This window comes from Myotis myotis, unplaced genomic scaffold, assembly GCF_014108235.1.
Source record: "Myotis myotis isolate mMyoMyo1 unplaced genomic scaffold, mMyoMyo1.p scaffold_m19_p_2, whole genome shotgun sequence".
NCBI classification, from domain to species: domain Eukaryota; kingdom Metazoa; phylum Chordata; class Mammalia; order Chiroptera; family Vespertilionidae; genus Myotis; species Myotis myotis.
Window position 1 is genome coordinate 176,709,000 of NW_023416324.1, and position 14,540 is coordinate 176,723,539.

The following is a 14,540-nucleotide window of genomic DNA, read 5'->3' on the forward strand; positions in this document are numbered from 1 at the left end:
AGGGATAACTTTTTTAAAAAATTGATTTCAGAGAGGAAGGGAAAGGGAGAGAGAGACAGAAACATCAATGATGAGAGAGAATCATTGACCGGTTGCCTCCTACATGCCCCACACTGGAGATTAAGCTTACAACCCAGGCATGTGCCCTTGACTGGAATCAAACCTGGGACCTTTCAGTCCATAGGCCAACGCTCTATCCACTGAGCAAACCAGGTAGGGTGAGAAAATATCTTTGATATGACAATATATTGGGCAGGTGTGACTTAAAAGAAAAATGAAGAATCACTGATCTTTATCCTTTCCAGCGCTAGCATGATGCTTCTATGTACTTACATACAAGTTATATGTGGCAATTTGACAACATTTCTTTTCGGATTTCTGAAATAATTTCTCTTCTTCTTCCTGCTCCTCCTCCTCTTCTTTTTCTTCTTTCACAACATGATATGGTTACATGAAAAATAACCAATAGTTTAGATGACTTATAAAGACTATAAAGACAGCAAAAGGGAAATTGCCAGAATCTATTACATTAAAAGTTGATCCCGAGAATATAGGGGGGAGTAAATGATGATGGAAAAAATTAAAAGAAAATAAATTTTAAAATTTTAAATTAAAAAAAGTTGATCCTTCAGAATTGGGTTTTGGTTGTCGAGAAGTCTTAATATTATACTTGCGGATTCTCTGACTTGTTTTAAGTTTAGCTGGAGTGTTTTGTTGTGTAGCATATCAGTTGACCATAATATATTGCATTAGATAAATCCTTTTACTCAAGATGTTCTACATTTTTTAAAAAAAAAAACTACCTAAAATCTCAGGAAGGAGAGGAAGGAGAAAAGGAGGAAAGGAAGGATGGAAGGAAGAGATGAGGGAGGGAAGAGAAGAAAAGAAGAAAGAATGAAATAAAGGGAGAAAAGGTGGAACATTTGGCAGCTACTAAAACATACATGGCCCTGGCTGGTATGGCACAGTTGTTTGAGCGTTGTCTCGTGCACTGAAGGGTTGCTGGTTCAATTCCTGGTTGGGGTACATATCCAGGTTATGAGATCTGGGGCATGAAAGAGGCAGCTGATTGATGTTTCACTCTCACATCCATGTCTCTCTCTCTCTCCCTCTCTCTCTCTAAAAATCAATAAAATATCTTAAACAAAGCAACAAAACCCACAACAACAAAAAACAACTTGAACAAAATGAACGGGGTAAGTAGTAAAAATAATAAACTTAAAAATTTCAGAGCATCTAAACAAACATATCAATGTTAATATAAGTCCTTATTTTTGCATTTCTTAATTTATTTTTAATTGATGAGAAAGAGAGAGAGAGGACATTGATTTGTTGTTCTACTTATTTATGCATTCATTGGTTGCTTCTTGTATTAGCCCTGACTGGAAAGCAAACCCACAACCTCGGCAGATCCGGATGGCATTTGATCCACCTGAGCTACCCAGCCAGGGCTCTGCATTTCTTAATTTGCAAATTAGTAGAGAAGACACTAGACCAGTGATGGCGAACCTATGACACGTGTGTCAGAAGTGACACGCGAACTCATTTTTTTGGTTGATTTTTCTTTGTTAAATGGCATTTAAATATATAAACTAAATATCAAAAATATAAGTCTTTGTTTTACTATGATTGCAAATATCAAAAAATTTCTATATGTGACACAGCACCAGAGTTAAGTTAGGGTTTTTCAAAATGCTGACGCACCGAGCTCAAAAGGTTCGCCATCACTACACTTAGACATTTGAATTTTGGGCTTGATCATTTATGTCCAAATCAAAATCAACAATCTCAGTCTAATGTCATATTGTAATTGAAAAACTTTAGCACAAAAAATTGTTAAAATATATGCCACTATTGATACAACCTCACAAATGCAACTTCCAACCAGAGCAGTTAGCTTTTCTAGACTCTTTCATTTTTCTCTAATCCTAACAAGCTTGACGGGATTTGTCTGGCTGCCAGCATAATTCAGGAGCAAAAGCCTTAATTTTACTATATATAAAATGACTAATTTAATTGTATACAATTTAAGAATAAAAAGCTTAGAATTTCCACATTAACAGCCACACTACCTACATTACATAATTAAAACAACATAATTAAAAACATAAGAGAATCACATGGTGTTATCTTTTGTATTTCTTGACTTCTGTATGGTTACATAGATTATGTCAATATCAAGTTAACTAAACCTTTTTAGAGTATTTTGCAAACTTTATTTTAATATGGAGAGTAAAAGCCCAAGAGAAGCAAAAGTAGTTTTATACAACTTTGTTTATCCAAACTTGTTAAGATGTTAAGAGATACCAGCCTAAAAACTAATAGGGCAGGGGCTGGGGAGTGAGAAAATTAGGAAGAGTACAAACTTTCAGCTAAAAGATGAGTAAAGTCTGAGGATCTAAATTAAAACATGATGACTATAGTTGATAACTCTATGTTAAAAAATTGAAATTCGTTGAGAGTAGAACTTAAATGTTCTCACACACACACACACACAAAATAAAAGTGATGGGTGGGTTAATTAACTACATGGGAGAAGTGCTTTCACAATATATATGAGTATTAAATCAGAATGATGTACACTTTAAATATCTTACTACTTTGTTTCCCAATTATGCTTCAATATAGCTGGGGGAAAAACACTAAAAGGAAAATTTCAACCATTGCACTCTCTAATAATCAATTGCATGTTCTCAAATAATTACTTAACATGCTGAACCTGCTTCAAAGGACTTATTTATTGTTATATTTTATTTTGAAACATATAATCTACAGTTTTCATGTACATTTAAAAAAGTTCCAGGTGGTCGCCCTGACCAGTTTGGCTCAGTGGATAGAGCATCGGCCTGTGGACTGTAAGGTCCCAGGTTCGATTCCGGTCAAGGGCATGTACCTTGGTTGCGGGCACATCCCCAGTAGGAGGTGTGCAGGAGGCAGCTGATTGATGTTTCTCTCTCATCGATGTTTCTAACTCTCTATCTCTCTCCTTTCCTCTCTGTAAAAAAATCAATAAAATATATTTTAAAAAAAAGTTCCAGGTGGTTAGTTAATGTATATAGGGCTGGCCATATTTGACTTTTAGAAATTAAGATCTTCAACTATAAAAGAATATATATACATACATACACACAAAGGAAAACAATAGTTGGCAAAATTCACTTTTAAAGTAATAGAATTTTTTTCAGTTGTGTCTTTTAACATTTTTGTCTGTGAAATATAAAGACTTTTGCTTTTTAATACAAAATCTTCATTTTCAGGGATGTAATACACAAAAAAATAATTTTAAAGACTCTTGTTATAGGTTAAACACTTGAAATAGAAGCTTTATAAAATCTGAGTTGGTGTTTCAGTTCTTTATTTTATCAGCCAGGTCACAATATGCAAATAACTCAGCTTTTCCATTGGTAAAATGGGATGGATATTTACTTTGCAACATTATTCTATGGATCCAACAAAATTATGAGCTGAGAAGTGCTTTATAAGCTATAGGGCAGTAAAAAAATTTAAGATTAAAAAAAATAACAATTTTATCTAATTGAGAATTATGATTGTGTAAGATGTCATTCCTAAGCGTGAGTCTGACATCTAAGCACAGGTTTCACTTTGGAACCATATATTTAACCTCTAGGAAGCAGAGTGTCATTCTGGCCACCTCTCCGACAGATTAACAGTGTGAGAGGAAACGATCTACTGCCAGAGCCGTGCTGTATGAGGTGGACGGTGTAATCACTAGGACAATTCTTAGCACAAAGAAACTGGAAACTTGAGTGTGAAGAGGGGAAATATCAAAGGTATTCTTTACCAAGAGTGAAACTTTGAAATCCATCTATTTAAGATTAATCACTATTCTTTTAGTTAAGCTGTTGTCATCTCTAACTTTCCCTGAGTAGAAAATAATCTACACTTCCAACTCAGTTATTCATGGTCCAATTTGTTCCCAGAATACTATAATAGGCTTTGTGAAGATAAGTTTTATAATAGGGATTTAACATAGTGAGAAGCCAAGACACAGAGGCCTTCACACACAAAGAGTATATATACTTATATGAACAGCTTGGTTCCCCCTCCCACTTCTACTCTCTCTTGTCCCCTCTTCCCAAAGGACTCTCACCCCTACTTAAAATCTAATTTTTACAAAAGATTCTGATAAAATGTCATCTCAACAGCTTCATAGTACAATTGGTTGAGCTATTGCACTGTTGCTTTGGAGCCATTTTCAACAGTTCTGGGAAGGGGGAAACTTTGAGTAAAGTTCCACTGGAGGAAGGATGCTGTGAAGGGTTTTAAGAAAGCGAAACATTGAAAATCTTCCCTCTTGGTAGTTCAGTCTTGCTTGATGACCACATTTACATACGGAGTTCACAGGCTAGAGCTCTCAAAGCGAACTCTACTTCCCTGGAGAAAATAAAACATTCAGAGTGGCATCCTGAAAAAAAAAGGAAGGAGGAAAGAAGGAAGGAAAAAAGAGTCACTGATGATTTATCTACATTAATTTTATTTTCCAAGTTAATTCAGAGACTTTTAATTTCCTGTTTTCTCTTCTTTAGCTCTATACAAGGTCTAACTTTTCATATTTATAATTTTTATCTCATTTGTATACAAAGGAGTTCATTGGCTAGTTTACAAAGTAAAAGCAGCACAAGCTTATTTTCATTCCAAACTGGATGTTGTTGTTTTTTAAGGTTCCTTATTCTCCCATTTTAAACATTTCAACACACAAATTTTAGTATTTAAAATACTAAAAAGTATATTATTTTAATAACTAGCTTGCCTTTTCTGTACATGTCACATCCCTGTTGTACCTATTTTGTTGCTTCAGACTATCTTATTTGCATATTTGTAACAAAGTATATAAAAAGATAAAGTTGTGTGGGTTTGCTAAGTATATTCAAAACTATTCTTTGATTTTTTAAATCCTACAAGTCCAATCAAAGAATACATTTTTTTTTTTACAAAGAGAATTTTCTTTAAAGTGTTTTTTAATGTGCTTTTAATGATTTCTAGCACTCACACCTCCTTACTTGCTTTCCAAACTGTTTATACTGTCCCCAATAACGCTCAGTGGAAAGCTGTCATTCCTGGCTAAATCCTTACTTAGGGTGAATGCTATGCCTCCGTGAGACAGGGTCAGGGGGTCAAAATCGATTTTGGAGGCCACCTGGAGAGTCCAGGCCATGAACTGACTCAAAAAATTTATATCAGAGCCGGAGAAGCCCACCTCCCAGGGTCAGAGCTGGTCTGACACTCCAACCGCAGGCTGGGGCATGCTAGACCAAGCGCAGAGAGAGGCCAGAGCTGTTGACCCTGTTAGCTGACCTCTTCAAACTTCAGGAGAATTTTTTTGGCAGTTACCACGGTGACTGGGTACTCTAAAAGCTTATCCTTCTTACTGAAAGGAGGGAAAAAAAAATTAGGAAAAAAATATGTAAAACCCACCTTGCAGAGATGCCTATCACAGTTAAAGTTAAAAAAAAAAAAATTGACAGAGCTCTAAATTGTGTCTTTGATATTAATAATTTCCACTTTTATCCTAAAGAAACTAGAGTTGGTAAGGTGCAACAGCAAAATTTCACATTTGCAACAGATACTGCTTTTTTAAAACCAATAACTGACGACGATTTGAATAATGTATTAAAATACTTTTTAAACAACACAATATACTTGGAAATTCTAATATTGCTCTGCTTTTCTTTGAGAATAATCAGCTTTGAAATACGATCCATCAAAAATGCTAATCTGTTAGGGAAAAATTCTCTAAATAATCATTTTTGCATCCACACCCTCATATTCATTTTTCCCAAGAGAAAAGTATCCATTTTTGTTTGACTTGAAATAATAAAATTAGGGAAAAAGCAAGAGGCCATTATTATTACATATTGTATCTTTTACCAAATGACCTAATAAAAATAATGTATACATTAAAAACAAAATGCTAAAAATATTCCATATTTAACAAAAGAACACTTGGAGGAAAAAAATACCATGTGCACTTTATTTCAGTGCACATTAAAGCTAAAATAGCCATTGAATATTCTTCCATGTTAATACCAAAAGCTAAAGTTCCACAACTTTAGGACAAGACTTATAATTTAAAATTTAATTCTCTATGGGGTAAACCTATGCACATTATAAACTTGTACTAGTTGGGTTTAGGTCACTGATTGTAATATAAAATACTTTTAAATGGTTCCTATATATGATTTGAAAATAGACAAGAATTGTATTAATTTAGAAATGTAACAGTCTTTAATCATAATACATGCTTTAAAAAACACCTGTGTATTGTACAAGACTTTTTATAAAGTGAAATCATTGCCTTTTAGTGTTGCCATTGCTCTAACCTTGGTTAATTTTCTCCTGTAAGTCTTGAAAGGACTTTCTCTAGAATTTGGGTGTTGTGTGTTTGTGTGTGTGTGTGTGTGTGTGTGTGTGTGTGTGTGTGTGTGTGAGAGAGAGAGAGAGAGAGAGAGAGAGAGAGAGAGAGAGAGAGAGAGAGGAAAAGAGTGTATTTGCATTTTAAAAAGCAATGGCTATATAATAAAACAATGTCTTTGGTCTAAATATCATTTCTCATCTTGACTCTAAGCCAAGAAAAAAAATGATGAATTACAGAAATGTAGCAACTGACACTCCAAAAATGAATACTGACATTTCAGAGGAATGTTTTCACCTAATCTTGAATGTTCATTTTGCTGTGACCTATGTTCACTGGCTTGTAATCACCACTAAATTCCTAGAACATAATGGACATAAAACCAAGGACCTGTTCATTAATCTTAAAACAAAACATAATCCAGGATATAATTTCCTTTCTCGCCTTGTGTCCAAAACAGCCAGTGAAAGGGAAGATCAGAGATAGAGGCTGAGATGATTTTGCCCTGGGATCCGACTGCACTTTGCTAAAACGCAGGTCTTTCTATTCGACAGTGTGGCCCTTGCCATTGCAAAGTGGGCAACCAGGTTGGTGAGTCACTACAACTGTGGTGCCAGCTTGTTCTCTACCATGAGCTCAGACTGTCCTTCCCAGCCGGAACTCTTGGCAAGGCCTGGCTGGGGGCTGGCAAAGCCCAAGGAACTCTCAAACAGGAAATGAGGTACTCCTCAGGTTTTGAAAAGAGATGATAGAAGTCTTAAAATGAGGCAGGCCAGACCAGAATCTCCTAAAACCACAAGCCTGATCTTGAGCGAAACATTACGTCTAAGTTGGATCTGAAAAGGGAAAGAAGTTCAAGTGTAAGACAATGGTTTATTTGTCCTCAAGAACAGAAGGCCAAGTCTCTTAGCTTGGTTTCCTCTAGTCAAATTTAGGATCTCTCCCAGGAAAAGACCAAAAAACATTTGTCCGTCTTCTGCGTAAACTTTCACTGAAAGAACTAGAAAATAAATAGATATTTTATTCAGTAACTCATAGATCTGCTTCTTCTCTAATGTTGAAAATTTACAAGAATGTTATATATAGAACTACAGGATTTAGGGACTGGGAGGGCCCTAGGAGATCGTCTACTCTTTTCTCTTTACATACGGGAAATCTGAAGCCCAGAAGCATGAACTGCCTAACATTCGCACTATTAATTACACACCTTTCCTGGAACCTAGATCCTGCCTCACATTTCTAGCCCAGTGTGTTCTCCACTACAATATGAGGCCCTCCTCACTGGGCAAAGCAATGAAAAGCCCACACCAGCAGACATATTCACAACCTTGGAGACAGAGTTATTCTGGAACCACAATATAAAATGATTGTAAAATTCATTCAAGTTGCACTTGCAGGAAACAACTTTAGGTATCGCCCAAGCAGAAACTCCTCCAAATCAGGCAGTGAAACAATAAAATAATATGTGCTGCGGAAGCTTAAAAATTCTCAGGGGCTTATGTCTGATGGTAACAAGTGTGCTGTTGCCCCAGCTGGTTTGGCTCAGTGGATAGAGCGTCGGACTGTGGAACGAAGGGTCCCAGGTTCAATTCCGGTCAGGGGCACATGCCCAGGTTTCAGGCTTGGTCCCCAGTTGGGGGCGTGCAGGAGGCAGCCAGTCAATGATTCTTTCTCATCATCGATGTTTCTAGCTCTCTCTCTCTGAAATCAATAAAAAGAAAAAAAAAAAGAGTGTGTTCTTAATATTACTTCTCCAGCTGACTGTTTTTATTGACTTGTTATGGCTAATAAGCACTGATTGATTTTCTTTTAATCGGTACAGAGTCTCCACTCTGCCAAGTTTGTAATTAAATACGGAGAAGCAGGGTTTGGTGTTAGTCCTTCTATGTTTCCAGCGGTATGAAAGGGTCTGTCCAAATCACCCTGAGCTATAGAAGTTACCATGGTTGCCAGTCCAGAAGGAGCTTAATCTGGGTTTTCTTTAGCATTTCTCTCATTTATTTTTTTTTTGTTTAACTTCTATCTATTAGAATCAATAGATACTAAAAATGAAGTAAAAGGAAAAAAAAAACCTGTAGAAAAAGTGGAATTCATTGCTGATGCCTCAAACCGCCACTTGTCAACTGCAATTCAGCTGTAACATTTACTTTCTACATCATGTATTTTCAGAGCGGTCCTCAGATTGCCCTTCTAGCTTGTCATGTCATTTGGGAGAAGATCATAATTTAATTCTGAGAATTTGGTTGGGGGGGGGGGAGTAAGGGATAAGAATCTAAAGGGAGGAGAACAGTATTAGGTATGCTGAGGGGCCAATGGGTTTATAGGGAAGGAGGGTGGTGTTTAGGAAGATATGTGATTAAGAGGTGAAGGCAATTGGAGTCAGGTAGTCCTTAACTCCCATCTAGAATTTCAAAGAAATGCTATGTCCTTTCCATAGATTCCACTGGGTGTTAGTTAAGGGAGGCATTTTTGGTACTAATCACCTGCTAACTTTTTGGAGCAGGGAATGAAAAACTGCTCGGAGGCTGGGACTGAAGAATGTTTGCTTGGCAACTCTTGTCAAAGCTCCTGATGAAACTCAGCAACCTACCCCACGTGGGATGTGCGTGCATTGTTCTATTTCTCAAAAACACTATAGCGGCCTCCCCTTGACCCAGAAGCAGATTTCTCTACCTAAAGGAGAAAGCTATTAAGGGAAGCTTCTTGGGAAGGAAACTTTCTGATGCACAAATATTTTTCTTTTTGGAATCCAGGAGGAGAGGCGAGTGAGCTGAAAGGTAGACAAAGTAAGTGAGGAATGGTGAGGCTAAAGAGTGAGAACTAGCCCTAGCCAGTTTGGCTCAGTGGATAGAGCATCAGCCTGCCGACTGAAGGTTCGATTCTGGTCAAGGGCATGTACTTCGATGGCAGGCTCCAACCCCGGCCCTGGTTATGGGAGGCAACCAATGGATGTGTGCCTCTCACATCAATGTTTCTCTCTGTCTCTCCCCCTTCCTTCCACTTTCTCTAAAAGTCAATGGAAAAAATACCTTCAGGGGAGGATTAACAAAACAAACAGCAAAAAGATCGCTTGGATCAACTATATCATAAATGAATGAGTGAATGAATGAATGAATAAATGAATGAATAAATAAGGAGTAAGAACTTTTTGCCTGGTTCTGAGCTCCACCCCCAGGATCAGGTAGGCTGTCCTCCATTCCGGACAGTGTGGATGAGGGAAAAGCTGGTTGCTTCTTCGTCTGCCTTGAGACTTCCACAGAGCGGTTCCCTCAGTCCAGTTAGACACAGCACTCGGATCTAGACACTCAACCACTCACTCTGCGCACCTACAAGGTCACAGCCAGGGGCAACTTGATCAGTGCCTGCCTGCTGCCAAGCCACCGCCACTTGCAAAAAGGCTCACCCTTTGGGCACTTTTCATAGGCTCCTTAGGAAATTGTTAAAGACAGGAGATTTGAAATTGAATTTTAATGATTGTCAGAAGAGAGGATTGAGACACAGCAGCTGCTCCGGGGCAGCTGCCCCAGCTGCTCCCTCCCAGGGGCAGGCCAGCCTCTTGGGCAGCACACCCACCATCCAACAAGAAGAGAAAAGGAGGAGCAAAAAGGTGAAGGTTTCAACCTTAGAGCGCTTTAAATATATATATTTAAAGAGGCAAAAACAAACAAACAAACAAAAACAACCAGAGCAAAACTTAAAACTTCAGGGTGCGGGATGAGGCTATGGGGTGCAGTCTGTGTGACAGGAAGGGGGACTGTGGAAGTCCTCTCTTCTACGTGTCTCACCCACGAGGGACAGCACGGCCAAGCCTGGGCAACGAGGCTGTGAAGGACCTCAAAAGGAAGGGAGAGTTTTGCTGGAGAAGGACCCAGTTTCTCCGCTGGGTCCCCATGGCTTGTGTGGTCACTGAGGTTGGGTTCGCGTCCCTTTTCCTTCTTCTGCCTACCTGGGCCGCGTCTAAATGAGAAGCCACAGGATAATGCCAGCCTCCTAAAGGCAGGTGCCCCAGAGCAACACTTCACAAAAAGTTATTGCGGGCGACAAATTCTGGCTGACATTGTCAAGGTCCCAGCCTTCCACATGCTGGGTGGCTTGCAGGCAATAAAGAAGCAGATGCCAGAAGGGGTGGGCAGGGCCTTCTCAGTGGTGCCCCCCAAGCCACAACCTGCCCCCAAGGGGAATGCACACAGTGGGGGCACTGCAGGGTGCCTACCAGCCTCTTTCTTCCTGTCACACCGACCTCACTTCGGAGCCTCTCTCTTCCTGGTTCTCCAATTAACCCTTTTGGGTGCGCCTGTATATAGGCTCGAGTGCCCTTGATTTAGTCATGGTACCCGAATTTTTTTTGTTTGAAATCGTGGGCCCACAAGACCTTGGCATGTGTTGGGCATCTAGTTACTTCTGCATGCCTGTCTGTATCCTGCGATACAGAAGATTATTAGGATTTGATGCTCAAGATAAATAATAATGATTTCTTTTTTACCTGCAGATGCTTTTTAAAGTGGTTCTCAACCTTCCTAATGCTGAGACCCTTTAATACAGTTCCTCATGTTGTGGTGACCCCCAACCATAAAATTATTTTCGCTGCTACTTCATAACTGTAATGTTGCTACTGTTATGAATCGTAATGTAAATATCTGATATGCAGGATGTATTTAGGTGACCCCTGTGAAAGGGTCCTTCGACCCCCAAAGGGGTCGCGACCCACAGGTTGAGAACCGCTGCTTTAGAAGAATGCATGTGTATTAAATAGTTTCAGAACTTGATAAATCTGAAAAAGGACCTCTCAAAGTATTCGCAGATTAGCACCTCTATAAACAGCCCCGCCTCTCCCCTCCCCCTCTCCCTCCCCACATTCACAAGAGTGACCATTGATTTGTTTTTTACATTTTGGTTCTCTGTTTTAAATTGAGGTACAACTTTATTATTTTATTTATTTTATTTTTTAATCTTTATTGTTGAAAGTATTACATATGTCTATGTCTCCTGTTTTTCCCCATTAACCCCTGCCAGGCCCTCCCCCAGACCTTCCCCACCCTATTGTCTGTGTCCGTGGGTTATGCATATATGCATACAAGGTCTTTGGTTGATTACCTCCCACCCAGTCATTCTCCCCTGCCTTCCCTCTGAGGTTCCGAGGTTCCGAACTCTGTTCCATGCTTAGGAACGACTTTAAACACATACATTGATCTAAATATGAATTTTTTGGGTCAATTATGGCGTCTTGCATGTCTTACAAATCCAGTTACCTAATACGAGGCTTCACACTAAATCATCAGTCACAGCCCTCCTGGGATGTTGATTTAGCTACAAATATTTGGCTTCACAATTTAATTCACTCTTCCACTTTCTCCAACTTGAATTTAATTTCTGCATTTAAATACAACACAGCACTTGAATTAAGTGTCTTCTTGTTAAACTAGAGGCTTTTTTCATTTCCCTGAACTCTATAAATGAACTGCAATGTCATATAATCGATAGGAAAAATTCAGCTATCACGGATCCTAAGCAACCCTTTGCCACAGAAATAACTCGATCTGGCATTTCTGAGTTTGAAAAATGTTATGTTTGGATGACATGAGACCAGAACTACCCAGCCAGCTTCAATGTTCGCGGTCTCTACAACCTGCCGAGGACCGACCTGCTGAGATCTGCTGAGATATTGCGAATAGGCTTCTCTCCTGGTTAGAGACCAGGTGCTCGCTCCCTTTCCCTCCTATACACAAGTAGTATCACAACAGTATGGGGAGCTGGAATTCAAAGCTATTTCTAAGTTCATCTAAATGTGTTCGCTCTCATAAAGTTTATGACAGAATTTCAAATTAGGCCCTTTCCTCCCCAAATCTAATAAGCAATTCAGATTTGGGTTTTGGAGTTGAAACTAAATGTCCAACAATTTCAAAACCAACCCTTTGAAGTCCTAGGCCATTCCCATCAATGCGACCAGGATTTCTGCAGTATATAAATCCTCGAGCTCAAAAGTAGATCAGTCAATGGCACCTTAACACCAGTAACATGACCCCGTAAACCTCCAGCAAGCTGTTTCTCTGCCTCAGTGTCACTGTCTCTTGTTGCACTCTCAACATTCTCTACAATTTGCCACATACAAATGCTGCCGTATCGTACAGAGCATGAAGAAGAAGTAATGCTTCCTTCTCTGTATTCTCTTTCCCTTTTATCTATGGTGCACCGTTCTGTACTTTCAACTCAATGTCTTGTTTCATCGAGGGCATTTTTTTTTAAAAAAAGAGTGATACTGGGCAGACCTACTGTAGAATCTACCTTTTTTTTGGTAGATTAGATTATGTTAATTTATCTCGGAAGAACCTTGCTAAAAAGCCTCATGACCTTGGCAGGCTACCAATCATTTACATACCAAAGGTGAAAGGTAATCCGGTTCATGAATTTGCTCTGTCAGTGAGTCTATGTATTAAATATTAGTTACCCTCCTAGCTGGACCCATCTATACAAAAAATTATAGCGGGGGTACAGTAGCAAGCTAGGTGAGACAAATTCAGTTTATAACTTTAAGGCATGGACACATAAAACTTGTCTTTCCTAAAACTAAAGTGGTTGGAGCTTGCATTTCCCACATCTACCATCGCTGAGATCTTTAGGCTGCACTAAGAAACTCTAATTAGTTCATTTGTCATCAGAGAACCACTGCATCAAGCCAGGTATTTTGCTCCTATTCAACTCTAGAAGAAAATGAGACAACATGGGCTATTATAAAAAGCTCAGCATTCAGTGCCAGCGTTTCAAACTGGCCTCATTTTACATCTCAGAAGCCCCCAACTCATTCAGACTATGTCTTGGCAACCTTGCTCTAGCCCCAAATAAGGCTGTGAACACAGCGGAGTTTACCCATTATCATAGTTCACAGGCTTCTCCATAGCTGCAGGTTGACATGTGGAACCTGCGTCATGCAGAAGGGGTGAAAACGCATCCAGGAACCAAGTCACTTATTTCCGAAGTAACTGTCCAGGGTAAGAGGGGGCAGCAGGAGCAGGGGAGGGGGCGGGGCAGAACCAGGCACACAATAGCCAGGCTGTGACTTTGCTCTTATGTCCATCAAGGGCAGATAACTGATGAAAAGAGTTCTCTTCTTGGATAATTCATCAGTGTGTGAATTGACCTTGTTTGCAATGATGGAAAATGACTAACCCCATCCCAGCCCTACACACTGAAGAGTCTTATATTTTTTATAAATATGGTGCATTAAACAATCTTACCCTGGATTCCCAAGACATAAACCACATGAGGTCAATACCACAAATTCGAGGATTTGCCTGAATTCCTAAACAAAAATTTTTCAGTTACAGTTTACAGCATTATTTTGTAATAGTTTCAGATTTGCCTGAATTCTTAATTACACAATACACTGGACATAGGAGATGTACTGGACAACTCCACCATATGGCTGTATAATCAGAGTTGTTCATTTTTCTCTAAAATTGCATATACCTGCCAGTACCCCTCCTCCCCCAGAAGGTATTTTTCTCCTTAGTCTCTGCAATCTAAACTTAAGAGTTCACAAACCAGGAGCTAAAGGTAACTGATAGGTTCACAGACCATGAGCAGGGCTATTTATGAAACACTTCTCTTCTCTCTTTTTTTTTCTTTCTCACTAAGCATCCACCCCCAGGGACTAAGCAATGCACTAGGCTGCTACTCAAGTAGGTCTCAGAGAACAGGCGAGGATGGCAGAGTGTCTTCCCCACAAAGGTCCGGCTGCCAGCAGCTGCTTCTCACCCAGTTCCCCCAGCCCGCTCTCAGCTTAATTTTACAAACATCTCTGGGTCTCCATTTATCTGTTGAAATAGCCCAGGGTGTTTGCCAGGAGTATTGTGCCACCATTGCTGGCACATTTGTCTCTCCTGTCTAATGTCTGTCATTACACAAAGCATTCTAAAAAGCTAATTTCCAACCCTGGAAATATACTCTTACTGCAGAAAGTCATTACATTAGCATAACAAGCACAAAGTTCCAAGGTGGTAATTTGGTTATAGATCTGAAACGCTTCCTGTTCCATCAGATCGATGTCAGGGCATGAGGTTGCCCCCCCCCCCTACTTTAACGACCAGAATCTGGGTCCCAGGAGTCCCTGCTTGAGGGAGTTTCTGCAAGGCGGGCTGGGGTGGGGGGGCGAGGGGGGGGCGGTAACCAC

The 14,540-nt window shown here is 39.5% G+C and overlaps 1 long non-coding RNA gene across 1 annotated transcript in view; it reads right to left on the reverse strand.

The window, feature by feature from the left end:
• Positions 1–2,952: 2,952 nt before the first annotated feature.
• Positions 2,953–14,540, reverse strand: part of LOC118677384 — a 43,440-nt gene continuing 31,852 nt past the window's right edge. The window contains exon 3 of the long non-coding RNA XR_004974389.1: positions 2,953–4,426. This is a non-coding gene — a long non-coding RNA (uncharacterized LOC118677384). The remainder of the gene's footprint in view (positions 4,427–14,540) is intronic.